Source organism: Ascaphus truei, chromosome 8 (assembly GCF_040206685.1).
Source record: "Ascaphus truei isolate aAscTru1 chromosome 8, aAscTru1.hap1, whole genome shotgun sequence".
Taxonomy (NCBI): Eukaryota; Metazoa; Chordata; class Amphibia; order Anura; family Ascaphidae; genus Ascaphus; species Ascaphus truei.
Window position 1 is genome coordinate 75544940 of NC_134490.1, and position 22401 is coordinate 75567340.

The following is a 22401-nucleotide window of genomic DNA, read 5'->3' on the forward strand; positions in this document are numbered from 1 at the left end:
TAGAGAGGGTATTGGTTCTTTACAATGCATCTGATCTCAGACACGCCATAAGAGAGGGTTGAGGTTCCTTACAATGTATCTGATCTCAGATGTTCTATTAGAGAGGGTTGGGGTTCCTTACAATACATTTGATATGAGAGATGCTATTAGAGAGGGTTGGGGTTCCTTACAATGCATCTGATCTCAGACATTCTATTAGAGAGGGTTGGGTTCCTTACAATGCATCTGATCTCAGACGTGCTATTAAAGAGGGTTAGGGCTCCTTATAATTCATCTGATCTCAAACGTGCTATTAGAGAGGGTTGTGGTTCTTTACAATGCATCTGATCTCAGACACGCTATTAGAGAGGGTTGGGGTTCCTTACAATGTATCTGATCTCAGATGTACTATTAGAGAGGGTTGGGGTTCCTTACAATACATCTGATATGAGAGATGCTATTTGAGAGGGTTGGGGTTCCTTACAATGCATCTGATCTCAGACACACTATTAGAGAGGGTTGGGGCTCCTTACAATGCATCTGATCTCAGACGCGCTATTAGAGAGGATTGGGGTTCCTTACAATGCATCTGATCTCAGACGCGCTATTAGAGAGAGTTGGGGTTCCTTACAATGCATCTGATATCAGACGCGCTATTAGAGAGGGTTGGGGTTCCTTACAATGTATCTGATATCAGATGTTCTATTAGAGAGGGTTGGGGTTACTTACAATGCATCTGATCTCAGACGTGCTATAAGAAAGGGTTGTGGTTCCTTACAATGCATCTGATCTCAGACGTGCTATTAGAGAGGGTTGTGGTTCCTTACAATGCATCTGATCTCAGGCGTGCTATTAGAGAGGGTTGGGGTTCCTTACAACGCATCTGATCTCAGGCGCGCTATTAGAGAGGGTTGGGGTTCCTTACAATGCATCCGATTTCAGGCGCGCTATTAGAGAGGGTTGGGTTTCCTTACAATGCATCCGATCTCAGACGCTCTGTTAGAGAGGGTTGGGGTTCCTTACAATTCATCCAATCTCAGACACGCTATTAGAGAGAGTTGGGGGTTCTGCAGAATTTCACAATATAATTATAGGGTTTCTTAACCAAAAAAAGGTTGAAAACCACTGGTCTAAGAGGTCTAACCAAATCTGCCTAGTGCAGCGTGACTGTCTTGTCTTGTCCCATACAGGGCAGCTGTTAACCCATGACATCTAGTCCAGGTTTCCTAAACTCATTGAAATCATGATATATATTGACTGAGGAAAGATAAAATCCCTTTGTGCTGCAATAGAGAACACCCTTAACAGAGTAAAATTAACATTTTATTGAATCAACAATTAAGAAATGAAGTGTTTGGGATTTGGAACAACGACGCAGAAACAAGAAAAGTAAAAACAATTAAAATGGAGGTAGGCGTATATGCGTCAGGACGCTACCTTATATGTTGTACACCACGAGTACTGTATGTCTCTTATACGTATATCCTTGAATTTACAGGTGGATGGACAATTATTAAAGCAGGAAGCGTGCCTTGGTGACCTGTGTTACTTATAGCAGTTAATTCAGCCCCTCTATAACATCCCACTGTTAGTAACAGGGATGATATATGAGAGCTGTACAGACAAGACGTTCAGTTGGCTTGTGCCTTCTTGTGAAGAGCACTTTCTTCCCCCAAAATAGTGGGTAGGTTCCTAATGTTAGGACCCACCACCAAACAGATATATTATTGACCCATTTAATTGGATAACAGTGTATCTTTTGACTTAAACTAGCCCCTCTATAACATCCCACTAATAGTATGAGGGATGATATATTAGAGCTGTACATGGACAACATTAGGTTGGCTGATGCCTATTTGTGGAAAGTACTTTTTTGCAAAATCGTGGGTAGGTTCCTAATGTTAGGAACCCCACCAGCAAACAGATATTCTTAGCCTGTTTGGTTGGGTAACAGTATATATAGACTGAAAAATGTATCACAGTATAGGCATTGAAAGCACTACATTTGCTCTATATACTATTACTCAAAGTGTAACATAAGATGCGTTCTATAGTAAATGCGGGCACGTGCGCCTGTACGACCGTGTGTGCACGTGACGCACACTTTTTGTGTGTATGGTCCGTGCTGCCGGGAGCAACAGGTTGTATGTGTGTGTGTGTGTATGTGTGTATGTGTATGTGTGTATGTGTGTATATGTGTATATGTGTAATTTATTATATATTTTTAAAATAAAAAACACACATACATATACACACATACATATACACACATACACACACATACATACACACACATACATACACAAGCGGTAGCGGCGCAAAAACTTTCTTTTTGAGTCTTCCCCGCTATCGCCTGGCTCCACGCTCACTGCCGTGCGTGCATGCGGCCCTAGCATACAATGGCTGCCTAACCACTATATTACGGGCCTAAGCGCTCCGACCTCCACCGCCCGCGCCTCTCCGATGAGCCTACGTCACCCGGAAGTGACGTCAGACGTACCCGACGTACGTTTCCCCTTGTTAGCTTCATCGGGGTGGGTTACGTAGTGACAGCCTACGTTCTTTATACTGGTCAGTCGTCGAGGATACTGAATATAGCCTAACGCCTGGATAGGAGTAATGCAATGCAGAAACTCTCTCATTTCCCAGAACACCTTAAACAGAGCAATTAACAAAACACCTTTTATTATGTTTTCATTTTCATTCTCCCCCACATGCTCCCCTCATCTCCAACTACTCCCCTTCTCTCTTCCTACCCTCTACACTCACTTCTCTCACTCCTCCTTCTCTCTTACTCCCTCTCCCCATCTTCTCTCACCCCTCCCCTCTCTCACTCTTCCCTTCCTCCTCTTACTCCCCCTCTTACCCACTCGACCCTCCCCTCTCTCACCCCCACTCTCCCTTCTCTCACTCTTTCCCTTCCTCCTCTGTGGAATTTAGGGTTAAGATTGCCGGGGCGGGCCTCCTCCAGCACCGGTTAAGGCACCACATGCCCCTCTCCACTGGAGGCAGAGTGGACCCAGCAGAACTGCCGAATCGGTGTTCTGGCTTGTTTCGGACCACTCTAGCCCAAGACTAGTAGAAGGTCAGGTTATTGAAAAATAACGCAATGTTATCATACAGTAAAGTGACGTTAAGCTTATACAAATAATAACAGGTACTCCTCTTCCTTAATGTTACTTTTATGTCTAAAGCGCTTATTCCCATGATCTGTTATTTATATTATCTGTTATTTATTTGATTACCATGTGTATTACTACTGTGAAGCGCTATGTACATTAATGGCGCTATATAAATAAAGACATACAATACAATACAAATGAGATGAGGTTTGCTTTTGCATATAATTAGCTTTGAGGATACCATGTTAAGTCAGGGAACGTAATGTCTGTTCCTATGTTATGTAACAACCCAAATGTTACTGAGCTTTGTGGATCTCACCTTCCGTTTGCCTCTATTTTACCCTTTTGTGTCATTTTGGGATGGATTTCTTGGGCACACAAATGGGCACATATGGGATTTGTTGGGCACACATATCATAATTAAGAATATTATTATTAGGTTGGGTTATCACTCTTCTACCTGTATTCTGCAGCAATAAAATGAGCTTAGGACAGTGTAAACCTCTCTGGCTAATTATTACCAGATGCTAATGCCTTGTGTCAAATAGCAGATGCAAGTTTAGCAGCTATTTTGCATATGTCACTTCCACTACAAAATACATTCACATGTAACATTTGCATTGTGACTCAGTTAAAGTGACAGATGTTTCCCCCGATGTGGAACATATTAGTAGTCTTTTGCCCCAATGTGCATGATTTCTTGGATACGGGCACCTGTGTTACATAATGCACATACTGTATTATAACAGGAGGTTTCTTTTTGCATCTCCAAGTCATGTCTTTACCTATTCTCTGCAGTAACCCCTTCCAGTGGTGTACACCAGCCTCCAAAGCAAGCTAATTGTGCATAGCCATATCGTTATATGTACTAGTGCCAACCATAGAACAGACCGTGGAAGGCTCTAACTGATAATAAAATACAGTGATAAGGGCACCAAATAGAAAAACGCCAATTAGCAGAACAGATTTCTTCTGGGTGACTTTCATACACATTTATTTACATGTTGTGCTTCTGAAGAAAAACTATCCCTTAGGTTCCCAGATCTACTATACTATTTTCAAGGACACAGCAATTAGAGATGCAGTAAAGATTCCACCTGTCTTGTAATGTGAAAAAAAACCACAAAGTCCCTGTAAGCTCAGAATCCAAATCCACCACGAGAGAGAGAGAAGAGAGAAGAGAGAAGAGAGAGGAGAGAGGAGAGAGGAGAGAGAGAGAGAGAGAGAGAGAGAGAGAGAGAGAGAGAGAGAGAGAGAGAGAGAGAGAGAGAGAGAGAGTGAGAGAGAGAGAGAGAGAGAGATTTGTGTCAAGAAGAGTGCTACTAGGATTGTGACCTCATGTATTGAGAAAAGGCTGGGTGCTATCTAACTTGTTAAGTTGGATGTAGAACTAGGGTTTTTTGTCTTTTGTTTCTTGCATTGTGCCATCATTGTGATGCAAATGAATGAAATTGTACAGAAAGTGCAATGTAATAGTTCTATGTGGGTTGTCTAATGTCGCCTGTGTAACATGTCCTGCATGTCTCTGCATGTCTCAGCACGCCTCTGCATGGCTCTAAGTGCAGGGGAGATCCACGAGGACAGAAGGGATGCAACCCAAGTGGAACAATGTGATATTGAGGCCATTGATACAGCTATAATGACATGTCTGCTGTTTGATGTATTGCCTGCACTGTTTCCTGTACATTGCCTTCTTTACTTAACATAAATAAAGTACATTGTCTTACTTTTTTGGGTGTCATTTGTTGTAACTGCTGAGGCGGCTACAATTGCGTTTTACCCTTGTGCTGAGACATATGTGAACAGCCTTAGGCAAGGAGTCAGGCCAGGGAAAGCAAACACAACCATAACTCGCAAACTCTGAGCTCCACACAGGAGACTCTAATAATAACACTGGTCTTTATATCCCATGGTTAGGGCCCAAAGAGGCTATTACATAAACCACGGGTGGCCAACTCCTGTCCTCAAGGGCCACCAAGAGGTCCGGCTTTAAGGATATCCCTGCTTCAGCACAGGTGGCTCAATCAGTGGTTCAGTCGTTCATTGAGACAGTTATTGAGCCACCTGTGCTGAAGCAGGGATATTCTTAATACCTGACCTCTTGGTGGCCCTTGAGGACTGGAGTTGGTCACTCCTAACCTAACAATTTCAGAGTTTCAGAGTTAACAGTCTGTGTGGTATGTGTATATATATATATATATATATATATATATATATATATATATATATATATATATATATATATATATATATATATATATATATATATATATATATATATATATATATATATATATATATATAATATATATATATATATATATATATATATATATATATAATATATATATATATCTGCAGTGGAAGTGCTGTATGCTGGGTGATAATGGGGAAATGCGGGGTTGCAGACCTGCCGAAGACATGCAGATGAGCATACAGTTATATTTGCTTTCCTGTGGAGGGTTTTTGTCACTTTTTTTACTCACCATAACTTAACTCAGTATTATGGTTTAGCCTATCCCATAGCCTCTCTTGCATTCCCAGTAAAATCAACCCCACACTGATGAGACCCATCAAGGTCGAAACAGCTGTCTGTGGGTGGTTTTCTGGGTATGCACCGTAACCCTGGCTGTGCTCAAAGCTGTGACCATGCAGCAAGCTTAAGCATATAGGGAACCATGTTAAAAATGGTTATTGAGGCAAAAAGTGACACTGTGTGCTCATTTGCATGTCATTTCCCAGAATCCCTTGCTGCAGTGGAAGTGCTGTATGCTGGGTGATAATGGGGAAAGGCGGGGTTGCAGACCTGCCTAAGACATGCAGATGAGCATACAGTTATATTTGCATATATATATATATATATATATATATATAAAAGCATTTGGATATATATATATATATGTATATAGCATATGGATATATATATATGTGTGTGTGTGTGTTTCTTAAATACAAGTTGTATGCCTCTAAATTATATTAACTTTATTATTGAGGATAAGTGCCCTGAAATTTTCCATGGAGTTGACTTTTCACCTAGAAAGAGAGCATAAAAAAAATATTTAGCAATGCCATTCTAACACAGCAATCTGTAATCCCGCTCAGTGACCTTGGCATCTAAATACTGGGACAAAACAGCTACATACCTCTTCCTTCCCACTGCTTATTCAGATTCAGTAGTTTGAAACTGTTCAAGATTAACAACTTAAGCCATGTTAAGGAAAACAAATATGTGACTTGACAGATATCAAATAATTATTGAAATGTCATATCATATATAGCAGCGGTTCCTAAACTTTTTTATACTGTGTACCCTCTACTAGAAAATATGTGTTCTGCAAACTCCTAATTAATAATCTTGTTGCCCACTTATCAGACTGTTGCTAACAAAACCGTGTGACCGATTTGGGGAACTACATTTTTAGGGACACACACCCCCCAAACTGCTCTTCAATCACTGCGGGAGCTTCATAAGTCACGCCCCATAATGCTATGCTACTGTAGATGCACAGCATTGTGGGCAGTGGCTTTGGAATCCCCTGCTCTTATAGAGAGTCAAACCACCCATGCCAAGGTGCAGTTTGAGACCTTACTAAGGGGCCTATGCAGAGAGCAGCGGTAAGGTGAATAGCGGCATTTTTTGGAGAAAAATGCCTGTAGAAAGGCAGGTACTGGCGAGTTTTAAAAAAAGCGCCATTTTTTTTTTTTTGCAAATTTCGCCGCGCGGCTTTTTTTTGCAAATTTCGCCGCGCGGCTGGAGAGAACCTAAATCTCTCCAGTGTTGAAAACTGCCGTATTCAGAGAGGCGCGATCGCCATCTAGCGGCTGTTCGCGCCAAAAAAATGGCGCGATTTTCAACATTTTGCTTCTCCAAAAAATTTTGGCAAGAAGCTAAAAAAAACGCGATTTTTTTTCCACAAGTTTCAACAGCGCTCATATCGCCGGTTGAAACTCTCCATATGCAGACAGGATTCTAAATGCAGTTTTCGGACCTTTCTGCATATGGAGAAAAAAACTCTCCATTAAAGCTACTTTTTATTCCCCTCTCCAATTTTAAATAGCGCTGCTCTCTGCATGAGGCCCTAAGTGCGCAGTCCCCACACGGGCAACATACAGCCTTGGTCCGCCTTGACAGATTTTTTTGGGAGACACCTCACTAACCCCTATGTGTTCCCCGAACCTCCTGTTGGCAATCACTGATATATAGGAAACTGGGAAGAGAGGGCATCATGGCATCATTAAAGGAAGTGATTGTCAGCACAGAGCAGCGATAGTAGGGTCAGTACTGCCACTATGGCAAGGGAGAGTTTAGTTATTGTAGCTTACTCTAGATTCCTTATTCCATCCTCCTACCTTAGCAGTGATTTTGGCTATAAGTTCATTTATTAGTAGGCAAGTGGCTGGGTCGATTCGGTTTCCTGATACTGCTATTTGCCCACTATCTATTCACTGTCATCTTAGCTTTCCGATCTGCCCATTATACTGCTCTTACTGTTCTCCATGCTGTGTTAAACTATATCATACGGCATAGGTTATACATGACCTGAGAATCACAGCGGCATATTTAGTCCAGAGGGTATTGCTCTTCCGCACCAATAGATATTGTGTCTCATTAGCTTATAACACATTGCTATTCCTTTTGTTCTGATCATAGAGGTCTGCTACACAGGGCATTGCATTCAGGTGGCTATAGAGTATTAACACATATCTTACAGCCACCTTGCAAACCATAGCAATACCTGGTACTATTCTGTGTTGAAATAAATCCTTCCCTGTTTTTAACTTTTTGACTTATTTATATATATATATATATATATATATATATTGCACGTTTGTATTATACCACTATTTTGTATATATATTTTGCTACTCTAGTTTCATATAACCTAATAAAAGCTGAATTCTAATTAGCCCAGGTATGCACCAACAATGCAATTCTTCTTGGATTATCTGTGACTCTCATTATAGGTTCTCCTTATCCAGTCAGTATATATAGGAAACTGGCCTATAAAACTATCTTTAAATAATACCACAAAAAAATGGGCATTAATACAAATATTATATTGGAAATGCAGAGGTCTCATTGGAGCTGGTTGCAAGTAAAGAGCATGAGCTTGGGGTAGACAAGTCTCCCTATGTACACTTTTTCCTGCATTGTTTTACGAGGTTCTAAATGTCCTTGCTCCAGAGAGATGGTTCAACTGGATGGAAAATTCCCTGTTTGGGTGTGGATGTGATACACAGGAAGGTAATATAAAGACAAGAGAAAATGTACAGGGGGAAACTATGGTCACATTTCATGAGCAAAGAACAATATACATCTAAAATATGTTTATATGTATCACTGTAATGGGCCCATACCTGGTTCATCAGATTCAAAGGAAACTTCATCTGCATCATATCCTCATAATAATATTATAGCAGATGAGCGCCTCTCATACAACGTCAAGAGGGTATTGGTAAAATGATGAGAAAATAATTGGGGTTTCCATTAGTTTTTGCTATAGCTTTTGTTATTCCACTTTGTGGTGCTTGGTGCAGTGCTTGGTGCAGTGCTTGGTGCAGTGCTTGGTGCAGTGCTTTGAGCTGCTGGGCTGTGCTTTGTGTTGTGCCTGAAATCATGGCCGCGCCAACCCACCCCCGTCATGCCCGCGCCCACCCACCCCCATCATGCCCGCGCCCACCCACCCACCCACGTCTTGGCCGTGCCCCCCCTCAATTTTGGCCATGCCCCCGCACCTCCCATCACTCCCTACAGACCACAGATCATGGTTTTAAGCTGTGCACGCGCTGCCAGGACGCCAGGCGTGCGTGCAGCAGTTAACACCGGGGATGTAGCCTTATACATCCTCCTCACCAAACATGCAACTGCAGGGACATTGACACAAGTCAATAGTATCGTGTATACAACATATCAACAGACACATTCTCAAAATCTCTCTCGCTATCGCCTGCTTGTGCACACACATGAAAGACTCAGAAGCAAATTAAGCAGGTCACATGACTCCTTTATTTCTCGGTATGAATGTATCTTTATTTATATAGCAACAATCACTAACTAAAACCAAAAAAAGCGCTAGACCTCAAAAGAATGACAAAAACTAAAAAGATGACCAGTGCCAAGTGCATATAAACAAATGCACTATATAACAAATAACAACTGTGAATGAATACCCACTGAAATCTTAAAGAAGATAAATCTACTGGGTAAAGCTGCCAAGGGGACCTCATATATGAGTTTCTCTAGGAACTTGTCAAATTGTATACTGAGATGGACAAAATGCAATCCCTGGCGCATAAAATTGATTGGTACAAGATGACAGATTAACAATGTCCAGAACAAATGTCCAAATGACTGTCCATAAGGGAATTCAATCCCGGAAAAACTCCAATCCTGAAGTCTACTTAAATTGTATCCTCCTTGCGAATGGCATTCGTCCTAATAGATAATACAAACCCCTGAGGAAGTGACCGATAGCATCACGAAACGCGTAGGGAGGAGCTCATCTGTGTTGCCGACCTTTGTGTTTATTTATTTATAAAATATTTTACCAGGAAGTAATACATTGAGAGTTACCTCTCGTTTTCAAGTATGTCCTGGGCACAGAGTAAAACAAAATAATACATGGTTACAAGTACAGTTACATAAATGAACAAGGTATACATTATATACAAGACATTGCATGCACAGTTAAAGAAAATATATATTATGAGCGTATGAAACAGTTACAAACCAGATTAAAGTGTGAGACAGCCTTAGATTTGAAAGAACTTAAGCTGGTGGTGGATATGAGAGTCTCTGGTAGGTTGTTCCAGTTTTGGGGTGCACGGAAGGAGAAGGAGGAACGTCCGGATACTTTGTTAAGCCTTGGGACCATGAATAGTCTTTTGGAGTCTGATCTCAGGTGATAGGTACTGCATGTGGTAGGGGTGAGGAGCTTGTTCAGGTAAATGGGTAGCTTGCCCAGAAAGTATTTGAGGGTGAGACAGGAAAGGTGAACTTTGCGCCTAGACTCTAGTGATGACCAATCTAGTTCTTTGAGCATTTCGCAGTGATGTGTGTTGTAGTTGCATTGGAGAACAAAACGACAAATTGAATTGTAGAGGGTGTCAAGTTTGCTAAGGTGGGTTTGAGGAGCCGAGCCATAAACTATGTCTCCATAGACAATAATTGGCATTAGCATCTGCTGTGCAATACGCTTTCTGACCAGGAGACTTAGGGAGGATTTGTTCCTGTAAAGTACCCCTAGTTTGGCATAGGTCTTGGTTGTCAGGGTATCAATGTGCATCCCGAATGTTAAGTGGGAGTCAAACCATAAGCCCAGGTATTTAAAACTAGTGACAGGTGTTAGGGTGGTTTTAGCGTTGGTTCTAATCAGGAGCTCAGTCACTGGAAGCTTTACAAATGTAGTCTTGGTCCCAAATACCATTGTTACAGTCTTGTCAGTGTTTAAAAACAGTTTGTTTTGGGAAATCCAGTTTTCGAGTCTCAAAAAGTCAGACTGAAGTATGTGTTGAAGGTCAGAGAGGCTATGGCTGTGTGCATACAGGATTGTGTCATCTGCATACATGTGTATTGAGGCTTCCTTACAAGCTGTGGGAAGATCATTAATGAACACTGAGAAGAGTAGGGGCCCCAGAACAGAGCCTTGCGGGACACCACAGATGATATCCAGGGGGTTGGAGTTAGAGCCTGAGATGGACACATGTTGGGATCTTCCTGATAGGTAGGACTGAAACCAGTTTAAAGCATGTTTCCCTATTCCAGAGCTCTGGAGTTTGTTAAGCAGGATAACATGATCAACTGTGTCAAAAGCCTTTGCAAAATCTAGGAATACTGCACCAGTGAGTTGTCCCCGTTCCATTCCTCACTGGATTTCATTGCAAACTTTTAGCAGGGTAGTTACGGTGGAGTGTTTGGGACGAAACCCAGACTGGAATTGGCTAGGGAAATTTGTGTTGGTGTAGAAATCGCTTAATTGGGAGTGGACACATTTTTCCATAACTTTGGATAGAATTGGGAGAAGTGAGATTGGCCTGTAGTTTGAGACAGTGTTTTTGTCCCCACTTTTGAAGATTGGGACAACTCTGGCAGTTTTCCAGGTCTTAGGGATATGGCCTGCAGACAGGATAGAGTTGACTATGGACGCAATTGGTTTGGCAATGGCTGGGGCACCAAGTCGTAGGAACCTAGATTGTAGTAAGTCGGGTCCACATTGGCTGCTTAGTTTTAGTTTGAGGAGCGCTTGTGTAATCTCCTCTTCAGATACTGGGCTAAATTGAAAATTGTGGGCAGTGTTGGGAGGGGGTGGGACTATAGGGGTACTCCCAGGATGAGATTCAGTTTGTGGTTTGTGCTGCGTTTCGCTAATAAGTTAGTGGCACACCCCACAAAGTAATCATTGAATGCATTTGCAATGTCAGTGGGGTTTGTCAGAGTAATATCCCCCTTAGTGATATTACTTGGTTGTTGATGGTTAGGAGCCTGGAATATATTGTTGATAACCTTCCAGAAGTTAGCTGGGTTTGATGTATTTTGGTGGAGATTGTCAGAGTAATATTGTGCTTTTGCATGCCTTGTTTGCCTTGTGCACATGTTCCGCATGCATCTGTAGTGATTGAGATCCTTGGTAGTGCCAGTTACTTTGTAGCTTTTCCACAAGGCATCCCTGAACTGGTAGAGTGCTATAAGGTCAGGTGTAACCCATGGAAGGTGGGCCCCCCGTACCCTTATTTTGCGTAGTGGAGCATGGGTATCGCAGAGTTTTAAGAACTCGGATTGGAAATAGTCGAGCGCAGAATCAGGGTCGGGAATTAAATCGATTCTGTGCCATGGGCAGTTGGTAAGGTCATCCAGAAACTGTTGTGGGTTAAAGTTTTTAAATGTTCTAGTGAGGAGAACTTTAGGGCTTGAATAGGGCGGTTTAATTTTCCTTACACAGTACACTATTGCATGGTCACTGAAAATGTCAGGAAGGATGCCAGAGGATTGGATTCTGCTGGGGTTTGAGGAGAGAATCCAGTCTAGCAAGGAATGGTTATGCGACTTCAGGTTTATCCGTGTGGGTTGGGAAATGAGTTGCGATAGGTTAAGTGACTTGAGTTGTATCTGGATTTTGTGGTTTTTAGGGTCAAGCCAATTGAAGTTGAAATCCCCAAGAACTAGCAGCTCACTCTTCTCATTCAGAGAGGAAATGGAGCCAAGAAATTGGGTGATATCAGTCAAGGATTGTAGTGGGGCTTTAGGGGGGCGGTAGATGCCAGCAAGCATGTGGAATTCTCAGGGGCATGGGACAGAGCTGAAATGGGAGGACCTGGGTTAGGTTCAATATCACCTGCTAAAGAGAGTAATAGTATGAGTAGAAATTTGGGTAGTTGTTTGCAAGTTGTAAATTTGTGGTGTTTTCCACCATTTGTGTAGTCAGCCTTTCAGTGGCGTCATCAGTGTGGGCGCAGGGACACGCGATCGCGACCGCGAGGACGAGCGTCTACCAAACACTGCTACAAGCTGAGGCTCCGTTTGGACAAGCTGCGGACGGCAACAGTGTTTTTATTTTTAGCAGAGACACATTGTAAGTGTGATTCGCTGTTTTGTTATTTTGTATATTTAAGTCTTGCAGTTCTGCACCATCCCTTTCCTCTGTGTCCATCTCCCTGGGGAATCGATCTGGTGTTGAGTGTGGGAGTCTATGTGATTGAATCGACAAAGTCCAGCTGCGGCACCACGTGGGGTTCGTGGAGCATCAGGAGAGAAGTCGTTGGCTCAAGCACAGCTCCTATCCGCTGCTCGCATTGAAAGTCCACCTTGTAAGTGGCATCCATCCGTTACAATTAGGAGACTGTTCTTAGACTCTACATACTGCGCTATGATTTATATAGCGCCATTACTGCACATAGCGCTTCACAGGAGTATTACACGTGACATAATAATATAAATAACAAATAATACAAATAACAAATAATACAAATAACAAATAATACAAATAACAAATAATACAAATAACAAATAATACAAATAACACATAATGAGAAGAAACGCTTCAGACATAAAAATACCATTTGGAAAAGGAGTCCCTGCCCCGAAGAGCTTACGATCTAATTTTCTGATCATGTATGCCAGTGATTCGCATCGCTCTCTGGTGCTTTTTCTGTGCATGTCTAATTATATTTATGTGATTGACTTATTTATAAAATATTTTACATGGGGGGAAAAAAATACATGGAGAGTCACCTCTCGTTTTCAAGCATGTCCTCGGTACCAAATAATGTTGACAATATTACAAGTTGTAATTACAAACATGTTTAAAGCAGAAAACAGCCAAAGTCTTCAAAGAAGTAAAACAGGAGGCGAATTTCAGAAACTCGGGTATATTGTTCCAGAAGTGGGGTGTTCGGTGAGAGAAGGAAGAGCGACCAGATTCTTTATTGAACCTTGGAACCATAAGCAGGTTTCTGGGGGTGAAACTAATGAGATAAGTGCTGTGTATAGGAGGGGTTTTCAACTCCAGTTCTCAAGACCCCCCCCCCCCTTCCAACAGGTCAGGTTTACAGAATATTCCTGCTTCAGCACAGAGGGTTCAATTAGCCACTGATTGAGCCACCTGTGCTGAAGCAGGCTCTTTGACTGAGCCACTGATTGAGCCATCTGTGCTGAAGCAGGGATATCCTTACAACATGACCTGTTTGAGGGTCTTGAGGACTGGAGTTGTGAACCCCCTGGTGTATAGTAGGGAGGCGAAGCCTGCTCAGGATTCGCAAGCGATTCGCCTTGCATTTTGTTCATTTGTATTGCAAGTTTATTTAATATGCTAATTTGCTCAATTCTATAAAATCGCTAGATTTGCTTAATGCTTAGACAATAAATCATCCACACATACCATGTTCCGGTAACTCTCTGGAGTACGCGCGCCAGTCCTGACGGAGGAGGCAAAGAAGAAGGTAGTGTCCAGGGAGCAGTACTTCCTTGCCTAGGCCTACATCCCACCCACTAGGCCCCAGTTAGGCCCTGAGCCATAATAGAGGAGTGTTGTAGGGAACGCCTCAGATAGGAACTCTCCCTTACTGATACTTCTGCACCAGTTACCGGACAGCCACGCGGTGCTCTGCGACCTTGTACCAGGCCGCAGAATTCCAGAACATTCAGGTGAGACTCTCCGGCTGGAGCTCACCCCACGAGGCGGATCAGGACCCTTAGGAGAGAGGGGATTAGTGTTGGAAGTCCCGCTGCGAGGGACCCGCTCCAACGACTACGCCAAGCAGCACCTGGGTACTGGAGTACCCAGGCAGGTACCCAACGTGCACCTACATCCACAGGGGATAGCGCTACCTCAAACCTGGGAGGGAATTTCTGGGACAGGACACCAGGGGTATTGGTGCCAAGGCACCCTCAGTACTTTGGAGGAACCACAGCTTGTGGGGTCATTGGGTTTACACAGTTGGGTACAGTTATTACCGTTATTGTATGTGTGTATGCAGTTAACCTTAGTTATATACATTGTGTGATGTATTATTCTTTACTATGTATTAGTCCTGTGAGGGGTTATCCCGCCAAAGCTGGGATCCCTCATAGGTGGAGGCGCTGCACGCAAAGAGAAGGAGCCCACCCCAGGCTCCCCAAGCTCCGCCACTGATAGTGGAAGGGGAGGAGTCACCCTCCTCCCATCCACCATCAGTATATATTGTGCCCTGAGTTGCTTAGGAGTCCAGGATGTGATTCCCCTTAGAAAATTAGCTATTGGAGTGGGAGGGGGGGGGTGTAGCTACTATGCCATATGTCAACCATGGTGCCAGAACGCATGTCATAGCAGCTACGTCTCAGGGCACTGACAGGGTTAAGTTGAACCCAAACCTTTTATATTAAAATGTATTCTTGCTGTAAAATCAGGATAAAGGGCATTTTGTATATTTCCTGACCATTACCAGAGCGTAAAATATACATTTGTTTGACCGGGACTGATCCTAGTTCAGATGTGTTGTTTATTTAGTACTGAAGAAAACAGCTCTGCTGAGTTTTACAGTGTCATAAATGTATCTGGAACAACAAAGCTGCTTGGGTGGGGGAATTCAGGTTAAAACTGATCAGTTCTTGCAGACTGCTGTAAATAGCTGAGATCCCTATCTACATAGTCAGGTCACACTAATAGCAGGGCTTTTGGTTCTATTATTTTCCTTCCAGTTGATTTTCATGCTTCCTTGCCAATGAAACTATGGTTGAGCCTCACGGCCTGGCAAGTTGATTGTAATGCAAACATTTCTGCTTGTGGACACCACATCCCACAAACATATACACATGCAAAGAACACTCATTACCACATCAATAGCCTCATGATAACTTCCTGAAGCCTCAATTATAAATGGCCTAGTCCTTGCGTCCTTGCATTCTGCCCATCTTCTTAAATATAAAGAGCCTGACACTCTATAAATGGACTAAATGAATCACAGCTTTATTATTTCCGGTAGTAATAATAATAGTTTTATTTATATAGCGCTTTTCTCCCAATGGGACTCAAAACACTTCACAGTTGCAAAAAGGGAAAAAGAAGAAAACATTTAAGGTTATAAAAGAGACCAGACACAAGGAAAGATACAGTGCAGGATGGGACGGTGCTGTAGCTATTAAATGCCGGACAGGTTGTGGTTCATTAACTAAGCAGGTAGGTTTTGAGCCTGTTTTTATAGATTTTCCAGAGAGGGGGCCTCTCGAACTGTACAAGGCAGACTGATCCATACAAAACACAAACCGCTGGCCAGCCATCTCAATTGAGGGGGAAAATCATAAGGGGTCTAATCTTGTGGCACCTAACATCAGTCTTTGCAGTTGCCTAAAGCCCGGCCTTCTTTCCCTGCGGCTAAGCCGTATATCTGGCACCTCCCCCTGACAATTTCCCTAATGGCTGTGCAGGTCCAGCCTTCTGACTGGTGCCTTTTGGGCCTCCAGTCTTTTGAAGTGGCTGCAGGCTTGTAGGGTCGGTGATTCATTCAGACCCACCAAACCCAGCATTATGACTTCTTCTGTAACGTAACTACAACTTTACTGAGATTACATTGACCAACGTGCGATGACGATTCAATTTAGAACCATTGCTCTAGAAGGATTTATGCTGCTCCTCCAAACTCTGTTCTCTGCTCCCTTGCCTCTTAAAGCCATTTAACTATACCTTAGCTACCCCCTGGTTAGGTGCCTGAGGAAACATCCAGAAGGCAAGTAACCTTGGACCCCCCACTGTTGACCTCCTACAGACCTATCGTGCTAGGAAATGATCCTGAGGCGGCTCCAACCAGGGCAGTCTTGTGCCTCTCATCTCCCTGGGGTGCCCATCTTCTCTGGCGCCTGCCATTCATCAGCCCAGAGACTGATTTACGCAATTGGAGCCCTTAGGCCGGGAACAGGCCTCCCCCCAACACCCACCCCAAAAAATAAATCTCTGTCACCCACGCCCCCACCGCCTCAAAATTAAAGCGCCACCGTTATTTCTAAAGAGCCCTTACCAGTGCCCCACATGCCACCGCCGTCACCCGTGAGGGTTTAAAATTAAGGTTTAAAGTCAGTTTGAAGTCGGAGTTTAATGAAAAGCTGCTGATAACAACAGATTAAAAAAATTGCGACGATTATGCTGTCAACAAACTGCTCCCAGCGGTTACATAATATACACTGATTTACCCCGCAGCAATTGATAACTTTAGCCACGGCGGCTAATTTTCTGTCGGCGCACATTTCTAGGGCTAAAATGTAGGGAAGAAAGAGAAACGGATGGATTTCAGATTCATGTTCTCAGCTATGCAAAAAGTAAAACTAGAGGCCAGTCTTGCCATCGTGGGACTGGCCCGGCCATGGAGCCCTAAAATTCAGAGGCCTGATGGGCCTATTGAGAAATCGGGCTCTGCATCAGCTCCTCCGACAGGGTCTACGATCCCACGTGGGGTCTCTGCTCCTTGTTTATATGGATAGATATTCTTGTACAGATTGATCAAAGCTTACTCATTGGGTTCTTGGTTATTTGCATCAATACTTCTAGGTTTACCTAGTTGCGAAGGTTAAATCTCAGGAAAGTTCAACCTAGGTGCATGGCCCAAAGTTGTGTTGTATTGTATTGTATGTCTTTATTTATATAGCGCCATTAATGTACATAGCGCTTCACAGTAGTAATACATATCATATAAATAACAGATCATGGGAATAAGTGCTTTAGGCATAAAAGTAACATTTCGGAAGAGGGGTCCCTGCGCCGAGGAGCTTACAGTCTAATTGGTAGGTAGGGAGAACGTACAGAGACAGTAGGAGGGAGTTCTGGTAAGTGCGTCTGCAGGGGGCCAAGCTTTAAGTATCATGTGTTCAGAATATCCACAGTGCTATTCATATGCTTCTTTAAGCAAGTGGGTCTTAAGGTGGGTCTTAAAGGTGGATAGAGAGGGTGCTAGTCGGATATTGAGGGGAAGGGCATTCCAGAGGTGTGGGGCAGTCAGTGAAAAAGGTTTAAGGCGGGAGAGGGCTTTAGATACAAAGGGGGTAGAAAGAAGACATCCTTGAGAAGAACGCAAGAGTCTGGATGGTGCATAACGAGAAATTAGGGATGAGATGTTAGTAAATAAATTAAGTAGAAATAGTGCTGTTAGTCCAGTTGCAATAGTAATACTGTTAGTAAATAGACAGAGACTAAGAGATGCCAACATGCAGGCGTTCCTGGTGAAACTCATGTGATGAAGCTAGAATTGCGACGCACCTCAGTTTTCTTGTGAGCTGGTTCCTCACTCCTACGACACCTTTCCCAACTGGAAAGCATAAAAGTATACCAAGGGATTAGAACGTGAAAGAACACAGAAAGTAAGGGGAATCGGTTGATGTTTTCCAGGGCTAGATTGGAATTGCTAAAAGCCATGAGAATCACACTTCACTAATTATCCCATTTATTTTGATACACATTTCATTCTCCAGCACATTTCATTTTGACAACATTAGCAAAAAAAATAAAAAGAATAATCTCCAAACATTATTATCATGCTGCATGCAACTTGATACTGCTGTGTGAATATCACAACGTGTAAAGTAACCACCTGAGGCCTTGAACTATGAAGTAAATGTAACACTCAATATACAGTTGATTCATTCAGAAATATTCTGTATGGATCATTTCATGGCTTAGGGTAAAGGTTTTGAAGATATTTTGTGGCATAACTCTACATGAGCCTTAGCTGTTGACTCCCCATTGTGCAACATATCCCTGGAAAAGTGCTTGGTTTCTCGCTCCGTTTTTTATTTTATTTTGTAAAGACGTTTTCAGTTTTCCGCTGCTCTCTGTGTCAATGTTACCTTACTCAAGGCCTTTGCTGACGCCTGGCAACATTTGTTTAGCATATTTTTTTAAATGTGTCTGTTGTGACATTCTTTAGAACAAGATCGTGTACTGTGTAACAAACTGCTTTGAGATTTATATTCTATGATATTTTTCTTTGCAGCTCCACTTGCATTTTTGTGATGTGTTTTACTAGGTTGATGCTGTAAACAGATTTTCAGATGTTAACGAAATATGGTATATATCTATGTCAGTGATTCCCAACCTTTTTTGTTTGGAGGAAACCCTTGAAGTGTTTAGAAAAATCTCGGGGAACCCCTATCTGGCTGACACATATTAGGTTCATTTCACACCTCACGAGCCCCCTCTATTTCCCACCCTCTACCCATGTATTTCTCTCCTCTCCGTCTCACTAACTCTCCCACCTCGCATGTATTTATCCCTTGCGTCTCACTGTTACTCCCTCTTTTCCTTTCACTCCCCCCTCTCTCCTCTCACTCGCCCCTACCTTCCGTCAATTACCCCACTCTCACTCAATCCCCCCATAAAATACATACCAAAAAAACCCACCCCCCAAAATACATACAGTGTAACCCCACCCCACAATACAGTGGTGTGAAAAAGAAAGTACACCCTCTTTGAATTCTATGGTTTTACATATCATAGATAATAACAATCATCTGTTCCTTAGCAGGTCTAAAAATGAGGTAAATACAACCTCAGATGAACAACAACACATGACATATTACACCGTGTCATGATTTATTTAACAAAAATAAAGCCAAAATAGAGAAGCCATGTGGGGGGAGAGCCGGGGGAGGGGAAGAGCCGGGGAGAGCTGTCGCGGGCCGCAAAGTGAGTGCGGGCAGCTAGGCTGAACCCCTGGGACCGCTCTGCAGAACCCTGGTTGGGAATCACTGATCTATGTAATAACCCTACAGACAGTGAGTAGTACTGCACTGAATACTGCTTACCAGAATTAGAGTGGTTCAGTGGTAATGAAAGTATATTTGACATGGATGAATCTGGCCCAAATATCAACGTAAATTTAGGAAAGTTCTCCCTGTGTCTCAAATCTCCTTTAAAGTTATAAAATGTTTGAAGCAGTGCAACTTCACTGATGCAACACATCCAACGTTCTTATCAGTCCTTGTTGCTACGCGTGTGGTTCTGCCATTATCCTTATTTATTTATTTATTTATTTCAGTTTTCTGATGCATTTATCAAGTCTTTCACATTTTTATAGGCATAAGGACACCTGCAAGCTCATATTAAACCCCCCAAATAACCACAACATATATATAAGCATATAGGTGTCACAGAGGAGTGCTACTGAGTATGGCGATATATATTTAAAACCAGAGACAGAACATGAAACACAGACAGAGCTCAGTGCACATCCAGTGAAACCTATACACGATACAGTGCCTAAATATATATGTATAGATATCTATTAAATAAAATGGTCTTTTAGTTTAACATTTTGGCAAAAGTGTTGTAAGCCCCTGAGCCCCTACACGGCAGACCACATCTCAAGGGTCCCTAACACTAATATAAATTCTTAATAACCTGTGCATTACCAGGAAGAATGATTTATAATAAATCTGTCAAAATTAGTTGCATAGTTCTAAGTCTGATTGAAGCTTTTATTAACCTGTACATTACCAGGAAAAGCTTTCTGTATTAGAGTTGTCACAATCAAACTGCAAGCAAACAAGTTCCCCTGAGAGTGGGAGATGCTATGGAGTGAGCTTTTAACCATTTAAACTAGAACTAGAACTATCAGAGCACTTGATCCAGTTCTTCTTTTTCCGTGTTACCCGGTGGGTACAACGCTATAGACTTTGCTTCAAGTTAATGACTTACCTGGACGTTTTGCTGCAACAGATGAGAAAGGCTTCTGTCCGGACCGGAGGCTGCTGTGCGCAAAGAGGTTCCTATGAAGCAAGTCAACTGCATCCTGAAGTGGTAACATGTGCCCTAAACATGCCCTGTTTGTTTGATTAACATTCTTGTACGTGCATTTTTTTACACTTTTATTACTACAATATAATTTCTTATTAACCCTATGAGAGTCGTGCGCTTAGTTTTTTCTCTTTTTCATGCTCCTTTGTGTGATGTTGAGCCATCCCCTGTGACAGGCTGCAGACTCTGCACTTATGAGTAAAGGTTTTTTCTTAAACCACTCAGTGCACTTGAATTGTATTATTTCCTATAGGTTTTTTTTACTTATTTAAAGATGTAACCACATCATTGTTTTAACACTTTATTACACAGTTAGTGCGCAGTTTCTTGTTTTTTCTAAAGGTACAATGAGCAAATATAATCAGATCTTGTGATTCTAACAGCAAAATATGCCACATTGTACACGCATTGGAGTATGTATTGGAATAGTGTTTGTGCCAGTTAGCACATCTAGCTGGTAATACTGAACTCATTCCCATCAGTTTGTGTCCCTGCACTTTGTTTTGAGCCTGAATGAGTAGCTCAGTGTTAATGTCACTGCTTTTACGGGGAGTGAACCCAGTTGAGAGCTCAATGTCAGCTTTCCTTGCGACCTTGGGCAAGTCACTTGCCTCAGGCACCAAAATTAGATTGTAAGTTCAATTGGGCAAGGACACATTGTGTCTGCACAATTCTCCACTATAAGAAAACAAAATGATTACTTGCACAATTTTCTGCTTTGGGCCAGAGGTAAAAGGCTTCTCCTTAATGATTCTTACATCTACCACAGATTGTGTTTCTCGGAGGTTTACGGCACTGTAACCAGGAGGATTAAATGGGGATAAGTAACAGTAAAGCCCCAAACAGAGTACCATGCTATGCAGGAGACACAGTAACCTCCAATTCAGGAAGTGGATTCCAATGGCTGGAGTGAGCAGGTCTGAGCAGTGTCCAGAATGTAGGAGGAGAATTGAGCTATGCACATCTGGAACAGGGTAAGCGGGGTACAGGTATGCCAGAAGCAGGCAGAGTGCAGTACTGAAGGAGCAGGCTGAAGAACAGTCAGAAAGCAGGACACAAGCAGGGTTAGGCTACGGCCCGCTGTCTGCGCTGCACGCACGCCTGCGAGGATGGCGGTGCATGCGGCCAAGTTCCCCGGTCTGCAGTGAGCTGCAGGGAGAAAGACGGGGGGGGGGGGGGTGTGATGGGGGAGTGATAGAGCACGGCCATGACATCACCCGGCAGGTTCACCCTCATTGGCTTAGCCGCAAGGGGGCATGGCCTAGCCTAGCGCACTGTTGCTACTACTAATCACAATTTTCCTGTCAACAGGAAAAACGCACCGCGCAGTGGCCACCCCTCTTAGCGGGACCGGCCCCATTGAGGGGCGGCTCTTGTCCACGCAGCACTCACCATAGCGGGCACTGCAGTAGCCAGCAGGGACCAAGCCATAGGTCAGAGCAGGAAGCAGGCCACAAGCAGAAGTGAGGGCAGGAAGCACGCCGGAAAGAGATGTGAGGTCAGGGCAAAAAGCAGGCCGCGAACAGAAGTGATGTCATGGCAGGAAGCAGGCCGCGAACAGAAGTGATGTCATGGCAGGAAGCAGGCCGCGAACAGAAGTGATGTCATGGCAGGAAGCAGGCCACAAACAGAAGTGAGATCAGGGGCCTCAGGGCAGTAAGCAAACGAGCAAGTGAGGAAAATACCAAGTCCACCCTGGAGAATCTTTAGGACAAAAAGACTGGAACCATGGGAACCCACGTTGATCCAGCCAACGATAAACAGGAACCATGCAGGCAGTGTATACAGGAACACCAGGAATCTGGATCCAGGCAGGTGGCAAACAAGAGCACCAAGACAGACCAGGGTCTACACAGACAAGTACAGGATCATCAGAGCAGGTGAAGGAACAATTTAGGAGCTGGCAGAAGCGAAGGCAAACAAGCCAGAGACAGGGCCGGCTGTGATGCAGGAATGTAGTAATAGCAGACTGAGTGAGGCCTAGGTATGCTGCAGGCCAGACAGATCAGGACCACACAGGCTCCAACCTGGACCCACATTGTGTACAG